Here is a 22,899-nt window from a genome sequence, read left to right on the forward strand (position 1 = left end):
TACTTCTCTCGCTGTTTGCATGAAAGAAAAGCTTGAAATAAAATTTACTCTTTGCTCTCGGCAAGAACTAATACTTATCAAATGCCCTGGTCAAACACAATAAAATCATACTGTGTAAGGAAATTGCTTTTGTAATTGATTTACTAGTTTTCATAGAGGAAAAAACATTTCAGTAGCATTTTCATTAAATTGCTTGTCTACAACAACCAAAAAATATCTAGTTTTCAGTTTTTAAAGACTCAGTATCGCTGTCATTTAGATTTTTTTTAAAAAAGTAATAGAATGAGGAAAAATACTAAAACTAATGGTACACTGTATAGTAAATAAAAGATCCAGACATGTCCTTCATTGCAGAAAAGTATAGAAGTACAGGTTATATATAGGGAAGACAGTGCTTTTGTTTTTGCTATCTTGGGTTGGGAGACAGAAAAATAAAGGGAGAAAGGAGTAGTTTGGCTTTGCTTATATTCAAAAATGCCTTATCCCACTCCCCTGAGCCTCAAAGGGGGGTCCAGCAGACAAAGAACAAATCCAACTGCTCAGATTCTGCTCCCTGGGATTCTATATGTCATTCCAGGCCTCATAATGAGCCCATAAGCGCCAACAAAAAGCTTTTATCTCTTAAAATACACTTGGTCAAAAGAGATCAAGGTAATAAACTGCACTGGTGAAATTACTTGACATAAAACCAAAACACTGAGCCTTTGGCTAAAAATCTGTATTTTGTTATTGCCATATTAAATTGTAAGCACCATAAGGACAAGGTCTGTGTGTGTCTGCAGCTGTGTCCCAAGGGCCAAGCACAGAATGTAGCTCACAACTAATATATGCCTTTGGAATAAATAAATGAATTTTAATTTCCCACTGAATCAAAAAGTATCTCTGAATGGATGTCAAAACAGTATCTTTCACCATTAGCTTTTCAGGGCAGAAATCTTCCCAAGCTCCCACTTGATCTCCCATATGTAGAGTGTATCAAAGGAAGAGGAACAGATTTGGGAGCAGGGCAGAAAAATGGGAGTAGTAGAAAGAGAAGCTATAAGAAATTTAAAAATCTCACTTGGCATAATCTGATCAAAAGCTTGAGCTCCAAATTCCAAATGGCAATCTTTGCTTCCCTATCAACATAAATACTGTTGATTAAGTTGTGGCTACTTTTCGTGGGCACTGTAAAAAAATAAGCAAAGTAAAAAAAAAAAATTCCCTTAGACAAACTAGAGTATTCCAAGAAACTTACCTGACACAGACACAACTTGAGATCATTCATTTATCCAACAAATATTTAGAGACCGGCTAATTGCTAAAGCACTATGCAAGTTGCTATGGATTCAACAGTGAACCTGCTATGCACATCTGAGAATGTTTTTGAAGGTCCCAGATAAATTTAAGAATCTGATATATAAACCCTCCCCCAGAGGGATGGCTGGGGGGAAGCACATTCAAACCATGTACATGTTTCGCATATAATCTCAAGAAAGTTGGAGACGTAGGGTAGATGTATGCAGCAATCCTACAGATTCCATGCCCCTCCGCCCACGCAGTAATCTAACATGCTGCTGTATTTTGTCTTCTTGATTTAAATTAAAGTCAGGTTATGTTCTAGACAGAATTGAGTTCTTGATTAGAACTCTACAAAGGAAGCTCCCAAAGGTAGGGCAACATGTCAAGTCATCTCAGCCCCCTCCCAACCTTAGAGAGCTTCCTGAATTAACTCATAGAAATTAGGTAAGTCATTTTCATTCAGTTTTTAGAAACCTTCCCTAACTAGATTAATCAACTCAGAGCACTTTCTGTTTAAAAGGTTTTACTCATTTAAAATACTTTTGCATTTTCAATATGTAGACAGCAATTTAGACATGATGCAGAATATTTAGAGAAAAAAATCAAGCCAAGATACCCAATTCCACACAGAAAGAGAATGTCAAGTTGATATTTAAAATACTTGTTTGCACAAAGGACATTTTGTTTTGTTTTAAATAATAATCCTGCTCTCACTTGCTTTATGTATTATATAATTCATGGATTACTGGAATTCATAATTGAATAATACGTAGATGTCACCTAGAGGTGCAAAACCTATTCACCTACTTGGAATTGCCTGTCTCAATAAGAATGACACTAACTTTAGCATTTTCTCTCTGATTAGAGACACTATAGATTTGCAGTCGCCTCCATGTAATATAAATCAATAAAGAATAATTTTCCAGGCAGTAAATCAATTGTCAGTTCACAGACCCTAATACCCCTGTGCAGGATTTATTGAAAAAATGAATGGCAGTCTTGTTAGGAGATGTACAGCATGCTTTATAGGGACATAATAGTGTAAACCCCAGACTATTACATTCACCACAGCGAGGAATCCAAAAGAAATAACCCTTTCTTCTCCATAGAACACATATTTAACTGGATTTTCTAATGACAAATGGAAAAACTTAAAAGACAACATAATAATAACGTATCTCTGGAGTAGGAGGGTATGTCAGTCTTGGGGCACCATAACTCCTTTGCTGCGACTTTCTGCACTTTGAGTGTGGTGGACTAAAAAGTTAATATTCTAACTCTTTGACATCCAAGAGGCTATCCATTAGTCATGTAGGTTTTCTTTTTTAATTTTTGTGACATGGCTAGTCTAAATTGAGATGTGATGTTAAGTATAAATAAACATTGAACTTCGTTTAAGTTTATTTATTTTGAGAGAGAGAGAGAGAGAGAGAGAGAGAGAGAATGAGCAGGGAAGAGACAGAGAGAGAGAGAGAGAGAGAGAGAGAGAGAGAGAGAGATTCCCCAGGAGGCTCCACACTGTCAGCACAGAGCCCAACATGGGGATCAATCCCAAGAATGGTAAGACCAAGATGTGAGACAAAATCAAGACTTGGACAATTAACCAACTGAGCCACCCAGCCATCCCAATAAATACTGGATTTCAAAGACTGTACAAAATAAAAAACATAAAATATCTCAATAATCTTTATATTAATTATGTGTCAAAATGGTAATAACTTAGAATAATTTAGTTAGAATATATTAGAATATTTAGTTAGAATAATTAAGTAGAATATATTATTAAAATTAATTTCAATTGTTTATCTTTTCTATGTGGCTTCTAGAAAATTTAAAAGCACTAATGTAGTTCACGTAACTGTTTCTCTTGTACAGCACTGTTCTACATAGTAAAGTAGCTCAGGTGACAGACTGAAAAATTTTATTATGGACAGCCAACAATGCACTCACAAATCCCTTGACCGAACTAGACAGTTAAAAGTTTGGGAATGACAAAATGAGTCTCCACCTTTTCTTTTTAGAATTTTTAATGTTTATTTATTTTTGAGAGAGAAAGAGAAATAGAGAAACAGAGGCAGAGCATGACTAGGGGAGAGGCAGAGAGACAGACACGGAGACACAGAATTTGAAGCGGGCTCCAGGCTCTGAGCTGTCAGCACAGAGCCCGACACAGCGCTCAAACTCACCAACCCCAAGATCATGACCTGAGCCGAAGTTGGACACTTAACCAACTGAGCCTCCCAGGCACCCGGAGACTCCATTTTTTAAAAGACAACAGTATGTGGTTCCTCTAAAGAAGTGGGAGAAGAGGGGCGCCTGGGTGGCGCAGTCGGTTGAGCGTCCGACTTCAGCCAGGTCACGATCTCACGGTCCGTGAGTTTGAGCCCCGCGTCAGGCTCTGGGCTGATGGCTCAGAGCCTGGAGCCTGTTTCCGATTCTGTGTCTCCCTCTCTCTCTGCCCCTCCCCCGTTCATGCTCTGTCTCTCTCTGTCCCAAAAATAAAAATAAAAACGTTGAAGGAAAAAAAAAAAAAAAAAAGAAGTGGGAGAAGACAATAATTGGATGTTCATGGGTGGGAAGGTAGGTCCCCACAGGTCATACAATAAGTATTATTTACAGTGCTTGGCAAAGGAAACTAGAGAACCTGAAAGAAGAAAATTACGAGACCTGCTAATGATGACATCACCAGATTTCAGCTAAGGAGGGGTACAGGAAAGGGTAAGCCAAGAAAAGTTTGATTAATGCCCTGCAAAGATATTTTAAGTTTGTGTCAAAAGTTATCTTTGGTTCAAGAGCTATAAGCAATCTCCTTCACTACTAGATGCCCAGAATCTTGCATGGGGCCTGACTCTAGAAAATACTTAATAAATACCTGCTAAATGAAAGAATGAATGAAATGATTATATACAAAAATAGACCTAATGTACCTACATTATGATGCAAATGCAAAAAAAAAAAAGTATATGAATTTTTCTACTGCACTAAACTAGAAATATCCATGAAGCAGAGTGGAGAGACTGGAACTCTAGATAAAGAAGAAGGAACTGCTGAGAAAAGGTAAATAAAGACACAGAGACTGTTAGACATAAAAGGGCAAAGAAAAATGAAAATACATAGTAGCATTAGTGAATCCTAAATCAGGGGGGGGGGGGGAGATGTAAACAAGGAGTATAAAATATAAACAGTGACAAAGCCTAGACCAATTTCCACCATTCTGTGGTTGAATAAGGAAAGTCATAGTTTTTTGAATCTCAAATTTTGAATTTGTGTAACGAACCTTTGGAATTAATTCTAAACTTCCAGTAGTCTGTAATATCAATGATATGAGGAAAATCAAAGGGTGCAATCAACCATTCCCAAATCCTCAGTAAGTCCTTCGAGAGATTTAACATCAAGGAGAAAATATGTATGTAAACTTGAGTGCTTCTCAATCAGGAGTGATATTGCTCCCTCAAGGGATGGTTGGCAAAGTCTGGAGTGGTTCCGGGTTGTCGCTATTAGGGAGCGCTACTGGCATCTAGTGGGTGAAACCAGAAATGCTGCTAAACATCCTACAATGCACAAGGCCGCACGGCAAAACAAAGAATTACCTAGCGTAAAATGTCAATAGTGCAATGTTAAGAAATCCTGATCTGGAGTAATATATAAATAATATTTACAGAAACCAATGAGGTAGAACAAGAAAATACCAGAAATTTCAAAGCACTTCACTGATAGTACAAACGAGCAGATATAAATTATAGGTTAAAAAAAAAAAGAAATAGCACCTAAATTCATCATTCCATTCACCCCTGGTTCTCCTCTCTCAATATCACTCCAGAAGTTTTGCTAGAATTCTTCTTAAGAAATCACCATCTCTTAGAAAATGAGAAAAATAATTCAAATTTATATGGGAGGTGTATGCACATTTTATGCAGAGGAAGTAAAAATTATGCTTTATTCTATTATGAATAAAAAGACTTGTCATAAATTTAGACTGGGTTCATTTCTTTATGCTTAATAAAGCCTGAACACAAGCACCTGAAGAGAAAGTAGACAGAAAATGTACCCATTAAAATATTTACCCTTCCAAGTAACCTAAAGTGGTAAGAAATATAGGCTTAATTATCTTCTTAGATTTTCAGCTAGCACATGAATTTGCAGTCCTACTATACTTGAAAAATAGAGAACACATTCAATAATGCCAAATTTAAATATACTGCTTTTAAAATACCTTCCTTTGGGCTGCAAAGTATAATCAAGTATTCTATATCACCATGAGTTTCAGTACATTAATATGTTATAAAATATGCTTTAAAGATATATCCATGATTTATAATAATTGCAACTCTCAGAAACTAATAGCCAGAAGCATTTGACTTTTACCTTCAAATATCCTCACTCAAATCCAGTTAAAGTACTATCTGAATCAGCATAAGAGCTTCTATACCAAGATATTAAAAGTAATCATCTTTTCTTTTTAGAGAATTCTATTATGTTAATATTTGATGTGTTACTCTTCCCAGGTAACATTTTTTTTATTTTGGTAGGAATCTACTAAGAATATACTTCAATAGAATTCCAGTGGTGACATTTTTTAAGGACTCAAAGCCATAAAGCATATAGCTTTATATGCTTTATAATATGTTAATATATATATGAAGAGAAGGGGAGGGAAAAGTAGACTTTTTAGAGTATCTCACCATTTTGTTTCCTGAGGCTGCTATAAGCAAGTACCACAAACTGTGTGGCTTAAAACAATAGAAATGTATTCTTTCACATTTATGAAAGCTAGAAGTCTAAAATCAAGGAATCAGAGGGTTGGTTCTTTCCAGAGGCCCTCAAGAACAATCCGTCCCTTACTAGCTTCTAGTGGCTGTTGGCAATCCTTGGCATCCCTTGGCTTGTACCAGCAGTTAACCCTAGTATCTGCCTCCATCTTTATATGACCTTCTCTGTCTCTACCTCCTTTCTCTCTGTGTGTCCTCTGCTCTTACAAGGGAAACAGTGTTACATTTAGATCCCACCTAATTTCAGGAAGATTTCATTCTTATATGCTTAAATTCATTATATCTGTATTTCTAGATCCTTAACTAATTATAGCTGCAAAGTCCCTATTTCCAAATAAGGTCACATTCTGAGGTCCTACACAGACACAAATTTTGGAGGGGACACTAGCTAACCCACTACACTCACCATACTTTATTTGTGGTCAACTACTTTGTTTAAATAAACTTCTGACTCATTTGTGTCTCCCTCTCTCATTTTCCTTATGGCACCAAGCCTGAAATTATATATAACTAACCTTCTCCAAGGACCCACTGTCTCATCTATAAAATGGCATTGGTATCAACAGATGTCAATGAAAGAATCCAAACTGACTTGGAATAAATAAGTGGTCCATGCACCAGTTTGGGATTTTTCAAAAACTACCTGGAACCGTTTGGTAAGTGATGTAACTTCTTAATGTCTGTGTTATCAGAAAGATAAAATGAGTTGGTCATGATCTGATATACTTAGGAGTTTGATCTTAAACTCTTTCACTGAATAACAGTACCTATCAAAAAGATGAATTGCCCAACTTCCCTTAATCTCAGGTCTTTTATTTATAAAATCAGAATAAAGTACTGATTTTATTGATAAAATAAAAATCCTGTAAACAAATGTGCCTACTACAGTAGATCCAGTGGTTAGCCAAATGACAAGTTTTGTTTGGCCAGCACAATGGACTTCATTTTTATTTGTATCTAAATGACTTTAAGCAGAGAAGGCATTTTCCAATTTGCCACTGACAACACTCTCCACTGGCTTAAGCTTAGTTTATCTGTCTTGGGAAGTCTCTGAGTCTGTTACTACAATGTAGATACACAGCAAATAATAAATGAGAATGATATCAGAGACTACCTGTCCCCATACTGACCATCCAATTTAGCAACAGGGAATTCACTACCTAGAAGGAGAACTAATTTCATTTTTTTTAAAACAATTGCATTTCTGGTAAATTCTTCCTTACATTTCTGTAAGTTTTATTCACTGACCTTAGTTTTTACTAAGACCATATTAAATAAATCTAATTGTGCATCTAGTCAACTGTCTTTCATTTACATGAGCACATCTATTGTGACTCCTCAATACATGAGATAATTTCTATGAGAGCATTCAAAGGCATAATTGTAAATTACAATTAGTATACATCATTACACCATTCATCTTACTGCTGTCAAAAAACAGCCCAAGGAAATTTTCATGCCATGAGATGATTATATTCCAAGCTTATAAATAATCAGCTCTCCTTTAGTTTTTTGACTTTGTGAGATATGATGTGAAAACCCCAATTAGTCACTCCCAATGTTTACTGGAAAAAGGAGAGAATTATACTCTTTTGCAAATTTAACAAGGGTTCTCATTTACCCACTTCTGTTGGGCCCAAAGATCACAGAATCAGATGAATGAACAATTTTGCTTCTTACAAAAATAATTTTTAAGCCAGTCTTAAACTCTCAGATTTATCAACAGAATGTAGTATGCTCTCTCACCACCCTCTTGCCTCCAGGCCACCTTTTCAGCTCTAGGAGCCCTACAGAAAAACTTGAAAATGCTAACTTGAAACTATTGACCAATGGTCATATGTCAAGAGTCTAGAGAATTTGACAGGAGCTCTGAGCCAGACCTGGTATTCCTGGTATTTAGAATGCATGAGAAAGAAATACCAATCACCTTGGACAGCAGCCTCTCATGCAAAGGCTATAATTGCCAAGTGACCAGATGTCAATATAGTCAGCTCCCTGCAATGACTATAGGAATTCTATGGGGTCTGGAATGCTGAGATACTTACTTATCTTGCTGATAGCAAAATAAACTACTGTCACCAAGCCTTTGATATCTGGGCCCTCTAGAAGTTAATTCTCTTTAAAGATAAGGCAATCCAAAGTACCATGGTTAATGCACATTAACTGCTAGTGATGGAAAAGACAAAGATGCCAATGCCAATAATTTCTAAAGTATATCATATTTATATTTCTTTGCTATTTCCCCATTCAAACCAATAATAAATTTACCCAAATAATCCTTTGACTAATGAAATTATGCTATTCAAAATCTTCTAAAGCAAAATCTGTAAATTAGTTGGATTACATTAATATATCAGTTACAAATTTAGAAAACAGATTCTGAAGTCAGAGTTTTTAAATTATTTTTTTAATCTACAGAAAAACTCCATCTGCATTATACACAAATACAGCAGAGCAGAGGGGGAAAATCATTAATAATCTTAGTCATTAGAGATAATAAGTGGTGAAATTTTGGATTTCTCAAAGTACCTTTCAGACAACCAAAGACTTATAAATATGAAAACGGAGACAATTATCCACCTCATATGGCATGATTACCATAGTTCAAGGCAGCATTTTCCACAGTCATTCTATCCAACTGAACATTCGGCCATCAGGACAGCCTTAAGAATTTTTCCTATACTGCCAAATTGAAAATACTCTCAAAACTTCCTGACCCTTGTTACCATGTAATTTCTCATATATTTAGAATGGCTAGTGAAATTAGCCCACATGATAACTACATTTTATTATATGTAATAGCTAAATCCATATAACTCAGCCTTAAAATTCCTCATGTTTAAGAAATCCAGTTCAATAAAAACGAACTTGCTGCAACTTGATGTTTCATACTTGATATATTTATAGTTTTTTTTTAGAATAAGAGATCCTTATTAAGCAAATATAGGCAAAGTAGCAAATATAATCAAATACATTTTAATAGATTTTAAGAATTAAAATAATAACTGGATAGTCATAGTATTATTGCTTAAAGATAAAAAAAGAAAAAATATACTTAATCAAAATGATTCCTCACTTCTGTTGTGCTGATGAGCTGTGAGAATCTGAAAGTGTGAAATTAAAGAATAAAACAAATGGCTAAAAAATACTTAGTAATTACAGTTAAGAAATTATATGCTTTTAGAAAGCTATATATCTTTATAGTTTAAAACTTTCAATCCATAATTCAAGGAGAAGATGAAACAACCCTAAAACACTATTAAACAGTATTTAATAAATGTCAGCAATGGATAAGAAATAGAATAATCAAGAGATTAGGCCCCAGCAGCAAGGTAGCAGGAGGCTAGGACCGGAAAAGGTGAATTAAGGTATAAGTTGCAGCATTTTCTATATTGGGCATGGCCTCTGAATATGAAGAACAATCACACCTAAAGAAGGTAAAATATTACACCTATATAAAAACTTGCACATGTGGGGTGCCTGGGTGGCTCAGTCAGTTAAGCTCCCAACTCTTGATCTCGGTTCAAGTCATGATCTCACCATTCCTGGGTTCAAGCCCCGCGTTGGGCTCCTCGCTGACAATGCAGAGCCTTCCTGGGATTCTGTCTCTCCCTCTCTCTGCCCCTCCCCTGCACACATGCTCACCCTCTCTCACTGTCTCACAAAATAAACTTTAAAAAATTACAAACATATATTTATAACAGTTTGACTCAAAACCTGAAAGCAAACATCACGTCCTTCAGTAGGTAAAAGGATAAATAAACTCTGGTATGTCCAGACAATGGAGTATTATTTAGTGCTATGAAGAAATGAGCTATGAAGCAATGAAAATGCATGCAGGGTCTGAAATGCATTTTACTACATGAAAGGAGCCAATCTGAAAAGCCTATATACTGTACAATTCCAACAATATGACATTTTGGAAAAGGTAAAACTATGGAGACAGCAAAAAGATCGGAAGTTACCAGGGGTTGCAGAAGAGTGGGGTAAATAGGCAGGACACACAGAGAATTTCTAGGGCAGTGAAACTACTCTGTGTGATACTGCAAATGGTGGATACATGTCGTTACACATTTGCCTAAACCGACAGAACGTGCAACATCAATAGTGAACACTAATGTAAACTAAGGACTCTGGATGATAATGATGTGGCAATACAGGTTCAGTAATTGTAGGACATGTACCACTCTGGTGGGGAATGTTAATAATGGGGAAGAAGTTTGCATGTTTGGGGCAGGGGTATATGAGAAATACGGTACCTTCCTCTCAACTTTCCTGTGAACCTAAAACTGTTCTAAAAAGTAAAACCTACTTAATTTCAAAAAAAAAAAGCAAATAAAGACTTTTTCAGACACAACAGCTGAAAGAATGTATCACCAACAAAACTGTACCAGAACAAATATTAAAGAAAACCCTTCAGGCAGAAACACTGGTAAATGATACCAGATGGAAATAGCAATCTATACAAATGAATGAAAAATAACAGAGAAACAATAGCCATATATATATATATATATATATATATATATATATATATATATGTATATACACACACACACACACACACACATATATAGCCATATTTATATATGTATATATATATACACACACACATATATATAGCCATATATATATATATATATATATATATATGCAATCTTATTTATCTATATGGAGAATAACTGACTGCCTAAATAAACACAATAATTACCAATCTAGCACAGGATTCATAACATACTTAAAAGTAAAAGGTATGACCAAAAAATATCACAAAGGCTGGGAGTCAAAAATGAAAATATACTATTGTAAGGTTCCTACGTTACACATGAAGTAGTATGATATCACTTGAAGGTAGACTGTGATTAAATATGTATGTCATAAATCCTAAAGCAACCATTAAAATAACAAAGCAAAGAATCACAGCTAATATGTCAATAAAGGAAACAAGTGAGAATCATACAGTTTATCTATTACAAAAGAAAACAGAAAAAATGAGGAAAAAAAGAAGAAATAGGTGAGACAAGAAGATGGCAGATTTAAATCTTATCATCAATAACAAAACATATAAATGTTCTAAACACTCCAATTAAAAGGCAAATTTTGTCAGACTGCATACCAAAGCAAACCCAAATTATGTGCTTCTTACAGGAAATTCACTTCAAATATAAAGACACTAATAGTTAAAAGCAATGATGAAATAAACCCTACCATACTAACAAATAATCAAAAGAAAGCTGGAATGATTCTAGAATATTGGGCAAAATTGAGACCAGAGAAAAGAATACTACCTAGGAGTAAGAAGTTTCCTTCAAAAACATAAAGAGGTAAATTCATTAGGAAAACCTGATGTGCCAAATAATTTTACACTTCACAAAGAACTTCAAGAGAAACTTCCAGGGAAGACGGAACAGTACGAAGACCCTAAAGCTCACCTCATCCTGCAAATACCAACAGATAACATGTACATCAGTTCAAATAACCCACAAAATGACCTGAAGACTGGGAGAACAGACTCTCCACAGCCAAATATACAAAAGAGGCCACATCAAAGAGGGTAGGAAGGGCATAGATGTGGTGAGGAACTAAATGGACCCTTGGAACTATCTCCTGGAGGGAGGGACACCACAAGTGTGAAAAGAGAAGACCAGAGCTCCACAACAAGCACCCCAGGCACAGGAAATCTGCATGAAAACAAGAAAGGCATAATTTCATGAGTTCCTGCAAGCAGCAAAGGCTTAAAACCTGGAACTTTAAAAATCAGCAGCTCAGCTCTGGCAAGCCAGAGGGCAAGCGGAAAGGGAATCCCCACATGCAAAGAGACAGAACAACAAACAGCCCTGTGGAGATACAGCACAGAAGCAGCAGTTTGAAAATGCCTGTGGTATACAGGAGAGAGATTTGTTTACTAATGTCATAGCATGTACTAGAGGGGAAGGGATTATTAGGAGACTTCCCACAAACAAAGAAGCTGGCAGGTGCTATCTCCCTGCCCTGCCCCCCAGCCTAGACATGCAGATCTCTAGAGGAACTAGCACAGTGCCAATCCTCACTACTTAACTTGTTACCAGTATACCCCGCCCCTACATTCTTCTATGGACCTGCCCCCTCCAATAGGCCATTGGCCAGAGCCCATCCAAAGCAGTTTCACAAGCATGATAAGGTGAGAACAGCCCTGACAGGGACCAGCACCACTACAAAGTGACCCCTGTCCAGGGAAGAGGGAAAGATAACCACACATACCAGTCAGAATGCGGCCTTCCAGTGTGCTGGAAGCAAACAACTGGTTGACTGCAGGCCCCACACACCAACAGAAGCTCCTCAGGGGACAACACAGGTAGAGTACACTTTAGTTCCATGTGACTGCATTCCTGGTAAACAGCTGGTCTGACCCAAGTCAAGCCCAAGGTGGCCCCAGACTGGTAATTTACAGCACAGGGACCAAACCATGCCCACAACAGGTATAGAGAAGCATCATAAATGATTGAAATGAAGGCAAAAATGACTTGGCCAAAATACTAGGGCATACACAACACACATAGGAGACACCCCTGAAGCACCAGGTTCTAGTGAAGAGGGGTCATTGCACTTCCGGGCACTACAGGATCTCTTCTTCATGAGGCCACTATTTGCAAGTGCAGGAACATAGTTTTTCCTAATATATAGAAAGAGTCACAAAGAGTTAAACAAAATGTGGAGACAGAGGTACATATCCCAAATGAAGGAAGGAACAGGACATAATTACAGCAAGAGAGCTAAACAAAATAAATAGGATATGCCTGATAAAGAATTTAAAGTAAAAGTTATAAAGATACAGATGGGACTAGAGAAAAAAGGGGAGGAGCTCAGTGAGACTCTTCAAGGGATCAAAAACAAAAAAAAGAACCAATCAGAGATGAAGATTTTAACAACTGAAATTAAAAACACACTAGACAGAATAAATATCAGACTAGAGGAAGCAGAAGGATGGATAAATAACCTGGAGGATAGAGTAATGGAAAGCAATCAAGCTAAGCAGGTGAGAGAAAAACAAATAAAAACAAATAAAAATAGATTAAGGGAAATCAGTGACACCATCAAACCTAATAACATTCACATTATGGGGATCCCAAAAGGAGAAGACAGAGAAAAAGGAGTAGACAATTTACATGAAGAAATAATACTTAAAACTTCCCAAATGTGGGCAAGGAAACAGAAATCCAGATCCAGGAGGCACAAAGAGCCCTCAACAAAATCAACCTAAGGAGGTCCAAACAAGACACATAGTAATTAAAATGACAAAAGAGAAATGATAAAGAAAGAGTTTTAAAAGCAGCAAGAGAGAAGAAAACAGTTACATACAAGGGACTCCATAAGGCTGTCAGAAGGTTTTTCAACACAAATTTTGCAGACATGAAGAGAGTGGCATGATTGATATATTCAAAGTGCTTGGAAAAAAAAATCCTGCAGTAAAGAATAGTCTATCCAGCAAGACTATCATTCAGAAAAGAGGAGAGATAGTTTCCCAGATAATCAACATGACATATCACATCAATAAGAGAAAGGATAAATTATGATCATGTCAATAGAGCTGAAAAAGCAATAGATGCTTTTGCTCTCACCACTTCTATTTGGTACAGTACTGGAAGTTTTAGCCACAGCACACAGACAAAAAAAGAAATAAAAGGCATCCAAATAGGTAAAGAAGAAGTAAAACTGTCACTATTTACAGATGGCATGATACTATATATAGAAAACCATGAATACTCTACCAAAAATAACTAGAACTGATAAAATCCAGTAAGTTCACAAGATATAAAATCAATATACAAAATCCATTGCATTTCTATATACTAATAATGAAGTAGCAGAAAGAAAAATTAAGAAAACAATCCCATTTGCAATTACACCAAAAATAATAAAACATCTATAAACTAAACCAAAGAGGTGAAAGATCTGTATTCTGCAAACTATAAAACACTGATGAAAGACACTGAAGACAATGCAAACAAATGGACATATATTCCATGCTCATGGATTGGAAAAACAAATATTGTTAAAATGTCCCTACTGCCCAATCTACATATTTAAAGCAATCCCTATCAAAATACCAACAGCATTTTTCACAGAACTACAATAAACAATACTAGCATTTGTATGAAACCACAAAAGACCCCAGATAGCCAAAACAATCTTGTAAAAGAAAAGCTGGAGGCATCACAATTCTGAACATCAAGTTATATTACAAAGCTGTAGTAATCAAAGCAGTATTGTACTGGCACAAAAACAGACACAGAGATCAATAGAACAAAACAAAGATCCCAGAAATAAAGCCACAATTATATGTTCAATTAGTCTTTGACAAAGAAGGCAAGAATATTTAATGGGTAAAAGTTTCTTCAACAGTGTTAGGAAAACTGGACAGCTGCATGCAAAAGAATGAAACTGGATGATTTTCTTATACCATACACAAAAATGAACTCAAAATGGATTAAGGATCGCAATGTGAGACCTGAAATCATAAAAATCCTAGAAGAAAGCAGAGGCAGTAATCTCTCTGACATCAGCCATAGCAACATTTTTCTAGATAAGTTTCCTGAGGCAAAAGAAACAAAAGCAAAAATAAACTATTGGGACTAGATCAAAATAAAAAGTTTCTGCACAGCAAAGGAAACAACAATACTAAGACAACCAAATGAATGGGAGGAGATATTCGCAAATTACATATTCAGTGAAGGGTTAATACCAAAATATGTAAATAAATTATACAATTCAACACTCAAAAAACAAATAATCCAGTTTAAAAATGAGGAGAGATGAACAGACATTTCTCCAAAGAAGACATCCAGATGGCCAACAGACACATGAAAAGATGCTTAACATCACTCATCAGGAAAATGAAAATCAAAACTACAATGAGATATTGTCTCACACGTATCAGAATGGCTAAAATGAAAAACAGAAGAAACAACAAGTGTTGGCAAGGATGTGGAAAAAAAAGAATCCTTGTGCACTCTTGGTGTGAGTGAGAACTGGTGCAGCCAAAGAAGAAGACAGTGTGGAGTTTCCCGAAAAAATTAAAAATAGAACTACCCCATGATCCAGTCATCACACTACTGAGTATTTACACAAAGAATATGAAAACACTAATTTGTAAGAACATATACACCTCTACATTAATTGCAGCATTATTTACAATAGCCAAATTATAGAAGCAGCCCAAGTGTCCATTGCTGGATGAACGGATAAAGAAAATGTGGTGTGTGTGTATACACATGCACAAACACACACACACACACACACACACACACACACTGGAATATTATTCAGCTATTAAAAAAAGAATGAAATCTTGCCATTTGCAACAACATGGATGGAGCTAGAGAGTATAATGCTAAGTGAAATACGTTAGTCAGAGAAAAACAAATATGATATGATTTCACTCATGTATAGTACTTAAGAAACAAATGAACAAAGAAAAAAAGAGACAAACCATAAAACAGATTTGTAACTATAGAGAACAAACTGGTGGTTACCAGAGGAGAAGTGGGTGGAGGAATGGGTTAAATAGGTAAAGGAGATTACAAGTATGCTTATCATGATTAGCACTGAATAATGTATAGAATTGTTGAATCTCTATATTGTACTCTTGAAACTAATAAAACACAGTATGTTAACTACAGTGGAATTACAATTTTTTAAACTATATGCAAAAGAAGAGTAAATAAAACTCAACATAAGAAAACTAAAGAAAACAGTGCAATAACAAAAAATAAAAAATAGAAAAAATTCAATGAAAGTAAAACTTGACTTTTTGGATCAATAGTATCAGGATCTGAACGGTATCAGAATTAAGAGAATATTACTACAGACTCTAATGACATCAAAAGAATATCAAGGGAAGTTACAAAAAAAATGTTTAAGTTGGATTACATCAAATTCAAAAATTTTCACTGCAAATAATACCATCAAAAAGTGAAAGAGGACAACCCAGAGAATAAGAAAAAACATTTGAAAATAATGTATCTGATAAAGAATTTACAGTTAGCATATGTAAAGAACCCTTAGAACTCAACAATGAAAAAATAAAAACTTGATTTAAAACTGGGGCAATAATTTGAAGAGTCATTTCTCTAAAGAAGATATACAATTGGCCAATACGCACATAAAAAGATGTTCAACACTAGTCACTAAGGAAATACAACTAAAACTACAGTGAGATACCATGTCACACCCACTAACAACAGACAATAACACATATTGATGAGCATGTAGAAAAATTACAACTATCACATATTTCTCATGGTAATGTAAAATGGTATGGTCACTCTGAAAAAAAAAACAGTTTGACAGTTCTGCTAAAAGTTAAACATAAGAGTTAACATATGATCTCGTAACTCCACTCCTAGGTACTCAAAAGAAACAAAAACATCTGTCCACATAAAAATATATAAATAAATGTTCATAGCAGCATTATTCATAATAGTCAAAAAGTGGAAATAATCCAAATGTCCATTAAATGACAAACTAACAGGAGACTGAGGAAGATGGCGGCATAGGAGGACGCTGGGCTCACCGCGTCCTGCCGATCACTTAGATTCCACCTACACCTGCCTAAATAACCCAGAAAACCATCAGAAGACTAGCAGAACAGATTCTCTGGAGCCAAGCGCAGACGAGAGGCCCACGGAAGAGGGTAGGAAGGGCGGAGAGGCGGTGTGCGCTACATGGACTGGCGGGAGCGAGCCGGGGTGGAGGGGCGGCCCACCGGCCAAGCAGAGCCCCTGAGCCTGGCTTGCAAAAGCGGAGGGGCCAGACGGAGTGTGCTCTGACAGCAAGCGGGACTTAACATCTGGGAGGTTATAAGTTAACAGCTCTGCTCAGAGAGAGGGAAGGCTGAAGGACAACAGGAGGGAGAGTTGTTGAGCTCAGCTTGGTGGGGAACTAAGGCGCTCACCAGCGCCATCTCCCTCGCCCATCCCCCAGCCAAAATCCCGAAGGGAACCAGTTTCTGTCAGGGAACTTGCTTGCACTACGCAAACACCCAACACTGTGCTTCTGCGGATCCATCCCTCTGCAGCGGGTGTGACTCTCTCCCAGTGCCACAGGGCCCTCCCAAAGTGGATCACTGGAGGATAAACAAGCTGAACCTGCCCCTCCAGCGCCCCCCCCTCCGTGCACCTTGCCGATCCACCCCAGCTAATACGCCAGATCCCCAGCACCACAAGCCTGGCAGTGTGCAAGTAGCCCAGATGGGCCACGACACCCCACAGTGAATCCCGCCCCTAGGAGAGGGAAAGAGAAGGTACACACCAGTCTGACTGTGACCCCAGCGGTGGGCTGGGGGCAGACCTCAGGTCTGACTGCGGCCCCGCCCACCAAGGCAAGTTATTCAAGACAACACAGGGGAAGAGCCCCACAGTTCCGCACCACTCCAGGGACTATCCAAAATGACACAACGGAAGAATTCCCCTCAAAAGAATCTCCAGGAAATAACGACAGCTAACGAACTGATCAAAAAGGATTTAAACAATATAACAGAAAGTGAATTTAGAATAATAGTCATAAAATTAATCACTGGGCTTGAAAACAGTATAGAGGACAGCAGAGAATCTATTGCTACAGAAATCAAGGGACTAAGGAACAGACAGGAGGAGCTAAAAAATGCTATCAATGAGTTACAAAATAAAATGGAGACAACCACAGCTCAGATTGAAGAGGCAGAGGAGAAATAGGGGAACTAGAAGATAAAATTATGGAAAAAGAAGAAGCTGAGAAAAAGAGAGATAAAAAAATCCAGGAGTATGAGGGGAAAATTAGAGAACTAAGTCATGCACTAAAGAGAAATAATCTACGCATAATTGGTATTCCAGAGGAGGAAGAGAGAGGGAAAGGTGCTGAAGGTATACTTGAAGAAATAATAGCTGAGAACTTCCCTGATCTGGGGAAGGAAAAAGGCATTGAAATCCAAGAGGCACAGAGAACTCCCTTCAGACGTAACTTGAATCGATCTTCTGCACGACATATCATAGTGAAACTGGCAAAATGCAAGGATAAAGAGAAAATTCTGAAAGCAGCTAGGGAGAAACGTGCTCTAACATATAAAGGGAGACCGATAAGACTCGTGACGGATCTCTCTACTGAAACTTGGCAAGCCAGAAAGGAACGGCAGGAAATCTTCAATGTAATGAACATAAAAAATATGCAGCTGAGAATCCTTTATCCAGCAAGTCTGTCATGTAGAAAAGAAGGAGAGATAAAGGTCTTCCCAAATAAATGACAAACTAACATATATCCATACAATGGAATATTATTTGGTCACAAAAAGGAGTAAGCACTTACACATATTATAACATGAAAATAGCATTCTAAGTGAAATAAATCAGTCTCAAAATATCACATATTTATTATTCCACTTAGAAGAAATGTCAGAATAGGAAACTCTGTAGAGATAGAAAGTAGATACAGTAGACAGAAAATGGTTGCCTAGGGCTATCAGGGAGAGGAGAATAAGGAATAACAGCTAATAGGTATGAAGTTTCTTTTAGGGCAAAGAAACTATTCTAAGAATAGAGAGTGGTAATGGTTTTAAAACCCCATGGAAATACTAAAAATCACTGAATATTACCTTTCAAGTGAATTGTATGGTACATGAATTATATTTCAATGAAGTTGTTAAAACTAACAAAGGAATATAATGAACCACCTTATGGTCATAAATGTGACAAGTCAGACAAAATGAGCAAATTCCTTGACAAAACTAATAAAGCTCATTGAAGAACAAATAGATGACTTCGATAGTCCATTATCTATTAACAAAATTTAATCTACAGTTAAAAATCCACCCAGAAAGTAAACACTAGTCACAGATAGCTTCTTTTGTGAATTGGGCCAAGCAATTAAGAGAAAAACAATAAAAATTCTACATAAAACCTTCAAAAAGTTAAATAAGAAGGAATACTTTCAAGTTCACATTTTGAGATCAGTATTCCCTTGATATCAAAACCTGGAAGACATTACAAGAAAAGGAAAATATAGAATAATGTTTCTCATGATCATAGATACAAAACCTCAACATAGTCTTTGCATATCAATTCCCACAATAAATAAAAAGAATAATTGACATGACCAAATGCAACACTGTTTTGAAGTTCACAAATCAATCAATGTAATCTACCATATTAACATTATAAAAAAATAAGAAAACATGATCTTATCAATTGATGCAGAAAAATCATTTGTCAAAATTCAACTTCCATTCCTAATAAAAACTCTCAGAACTAATAATACAGAGAACTTCCTCCACATATTCAAGACCAACTACAAATAACCTACAGCTAACATTACACTTAATGTTGAAAGACCAAATGTTCTCTTCCTTAGATAAGGAATAAAACAAGGATGTATATTCTCATTATTTCTCTTCAACATTGTACTAGAGGTTTTAGGCAGTGCAATCAGGGAAAGGAAAGAAATAAAAGCATCAAGGATAGAAAAAATAAAAACATGTAAAACACTCTTTATTCACAGTCAACATGATCATCTGTATAAAAAAATTCAAATGAAATCTACAAAAAGCTACTGGAACTAATAAATGAGTTTACTGAAGTGCAGGATAAAAGATCAATACACAAAAACCAATTGTGGGGCGCCTGGGTGGCTCAGTCAGTTAAGCGTCCAACTTCAGCTTAGGTCATGATCTCGTGGTTCATGGGTTTGAGCCCTGTGTCAGGCTCTGTGCTGAAAGCTTGGAGCCTGGAGCCTACTTTAGATTCTGGTTCTCTCTCTCTCTCTCTCTCTCTCTCTCTCTCTCTCTCCCCCCCCAAAAATAAATAAACATTAAAAATATTAAAAACCAATTGTATTTTTATATTCTCTCAACAAATGAGAATTTGAAATTTAAAAAATACCATTTACAATAACATAAAAAGTATGGAATATTTTATAATAAATCTGACCGAAGATGTAAAAGAGCTATACATTAAACACTAAGTAATTCAACACAGTACTGGAAGTCCTAGCCCAAGAAATTAGGCAAGAAAAAGAAATAAAAGGAATCCAAATTGGAAAGAAAGAAGTAAAACTGTCTCTATTTACAGATATGATATACATACCATGTATATATATAAAACCATAGAGACTCCACACCAAAACAGCTGTTAAGATTAGTCAACAAATTATGTAAAGTTGCAGGATACACAACTGATATATAAAAATCAGATGTGTTTTTACTCAACAATAAAAAGTAGTGAAGAACTGTTAAATGTAACATGGATAAATCTTAAATATACTAAGGAAAGAAAATAGACCAGAAAGCACATATACTATATGAATTCATTTACATAAAATTCTACAAAAGGCAAATCTATACTCACAGAAAACAGATTCATGTTTGCCTTTGGTGGAAGAGATGGAGAGGGGTTAGAGGAATTACACAAATGAAGAAATTTTTTTAAATGTTTATTTATTTTTTAGAGAGAAAAGGAAGGTAAGAGAAAGTTGGGGAGGGGCAGAGAGAGGAAGACAGAGAATCTGAAGCAGGCTCCGTGCTGCTAGTGCAAGCCCAATGTGGGGCTCAAACTCATGAACCATTAGATCATGACCTGAACCAAAGTCAGATGCTTAACTGAGAGAGCCACTCAGGTGCCCATAGGAAATTTTTAAGAGTGATGCACATTTTCATTATCTCAATTTTGATGATGGTTTCACTGGCATATACATATATCCCAACGTATCCATTTTTATACTTTAAATATGTGGTTTGTTTTATGACAATTATGCTTTAATAAAATTGTTTAAATTAACAAAAAGCAGAGAGAAAAACATTTGTATGGAAACTTAATTTACCAGGAAGTATTATACTCAACAACTGGGAATAAGCCAGAGTTAGATTAAATCTAATAATTTTTTAATTGATGAAAATGTTGAAAGGCTATAGTTTATTTATATTTACCTTTAAAGATTATTCTATTAGAAAAATCGGCTTCATCCAAATAGGGCTTCATAAGTCCAACTATATTAATAAAAAACTAATTTTTTTTGCAAAATCAACATCTGTTTTTAAACTTTAATAATTGTAATCTTTTACTCTTGGCTTCTGAGTATTGACATATATTTCATAATAGTTTGGAAATACAATTCTAATTTCTATATTTCACTTTTATTAAGTATTTTGTATCAGGGGAAATCTGAAGTATAAGCACCTAACATTGTGTAATACAGATTTTGTTTTAAATAGCATAAGTAATTCAATTTACATGTTTAACACCATCATCCAATCTAAACTGAGTACCAAAAAAACCCTCACCTTCTCTCACCACATTTCTGAATTTTATGTAGACAGAAAAATGCTTATGCAGTGTGAAGATTCTTAAAGGTAAAATATGGCTCTCTTATAAATTTCCAGACACTTAATATTTACCTTTTATATGAAATATTACGGGCTTGAGGCTATAGGATATATTCAGCAGTATAAAATGTATTCTCTACCCTCAAGGAGCTTAAAATCTAATAGAGGAAATAAGAGTAACACATAATAGTAAAATCGATAGGTGATAGTATAAAAATTAGTAATGTAATTAGGTGGTCAATGAGTAATCTCTGTGAGTTTAGAGAAGGCAATGATTTGGGATGGTTTCTAGATGATGATGTGAGTTTATCACACTGCACCATAACTGCCTATTTATTTGTCAGATTCCCCATTATAATGTAAGCTTCTTGAAAGCAGAGATTCTGTCTTGTTATGAGCTGAGCACTAAAGTTCATGCCTGCAAAAGCAAGCACTCAATACATGGTTGGTGAATAATCTATGAATAACAGAATAGAAGGGTTAGGCATGTAGGATCTGAATGCACAAATAAGACAATTCAACTTTTGGAAGAGCTGGTAGTATTAAGCAAAGGCATATAGCTGGAAAAGTAAGATTGATTCTGCAAGAGTGACCAAGCCAACATACCCAGAGCGTTAAATGAATGCAGAATAGGCAGATAAGATAGAAATGGAGTCATTAGTACAACCCCCATTAAGACCGGAGGTAACAGCACCAATTAGGGGACAGATGTAATGCACATGTAAGCCAAAGAAGTCCCTAGTCAAGTCCCTACTGTCAAGTGAACAGTAGAAAAAGAAACTAGTTATAACCCAACATCCATGGCAGAGGAAAAATTGTATCTGCCTTAGTAACACACACTAAAATCAGAATGATACAGAGATAAGCATGCCCACTCAACAAGGATGAGATGCGAATTCATGAAGCATTCCATATATTACTAAAAAAAAAGAAAAAGAACTATCAGCAAATGCTGACTGAGTTGAGAGGAAGCACAAAAAGTGTGGAAAGTAAGGATTACCAAGCCTTCAACTCTGCATAACAGGAAATACAGTAGTATATTTCAACACTGGATGGGGGATTCATTTTGATAGGAAAATTAAAAGTTGTTTTAATATTAAACTTACATTTTTACACATCAAATAAGAAAACTCAAGGAGAAAGTGTGAGATTTTCAGACAGATCACTAGAGAGATGAGGATTAGATGTATTTCCTAATAAAAAAAAAAAAAAAAACTTAATCAGAATTTTTAGCTGAATCCAGAAGAGTAAATCTGAGCTATAGGAAATGTCCATAATGTTAAAGGACACTGGAAAAAAGAGGGAAAGATCACTGGAAAAAGATATATACTCAGGATGTCATAGCACCAAAGAGGCTAAAGAGTGATCTTAAAGCAAGGGCTGATATTAGTAGAGATAACCAGAAGTTAAGGAGAAAGATTTGACCACCATGGAAGATATCAATTACCTTTGAGAATTTAAATCAGGCTAGACATCTGGTTCCTAATTTTAAAGGAGAACAAATGGTGAAAATTTTGATGTAGC

General features: G+C 35.9%; 1 non-coding gene across 1 annotated transcript; it reads left to right on the top strand.

Moving 5' to 3' along the window:
* Window positions 1–22,192: 22,192 nt before the first annotated feature.
* Window positions 22,193–22,294, top strand: LOC124523417 (U6 spliceosomal RNA). Its single transcript, XR_006964993.1, has one exon. It is a non-coding gene; the product is annotated as a U6 spliceosomal RNA (small nuclear RNA).
* The last annotated feature ends 605 nt before the right edge of the window (window positions 22,295–22,899 follow it).

Source organism: Lynx rufus, unplaced genomic scaffold (genome assembly GCF_022079265.1).
Source record: "Lynx rufus isolate CCGP_SWC_20201006 ecotype Redwood Valley unplaced genomic scaffold, mLynRuf1.p SCAF_1, whole genome shotgun sequence".
NCBI lineage: Eukaryota > Metazoa > Chordata > Mammalia > Carnivora > Felidae > Lynx > Lynx rufus.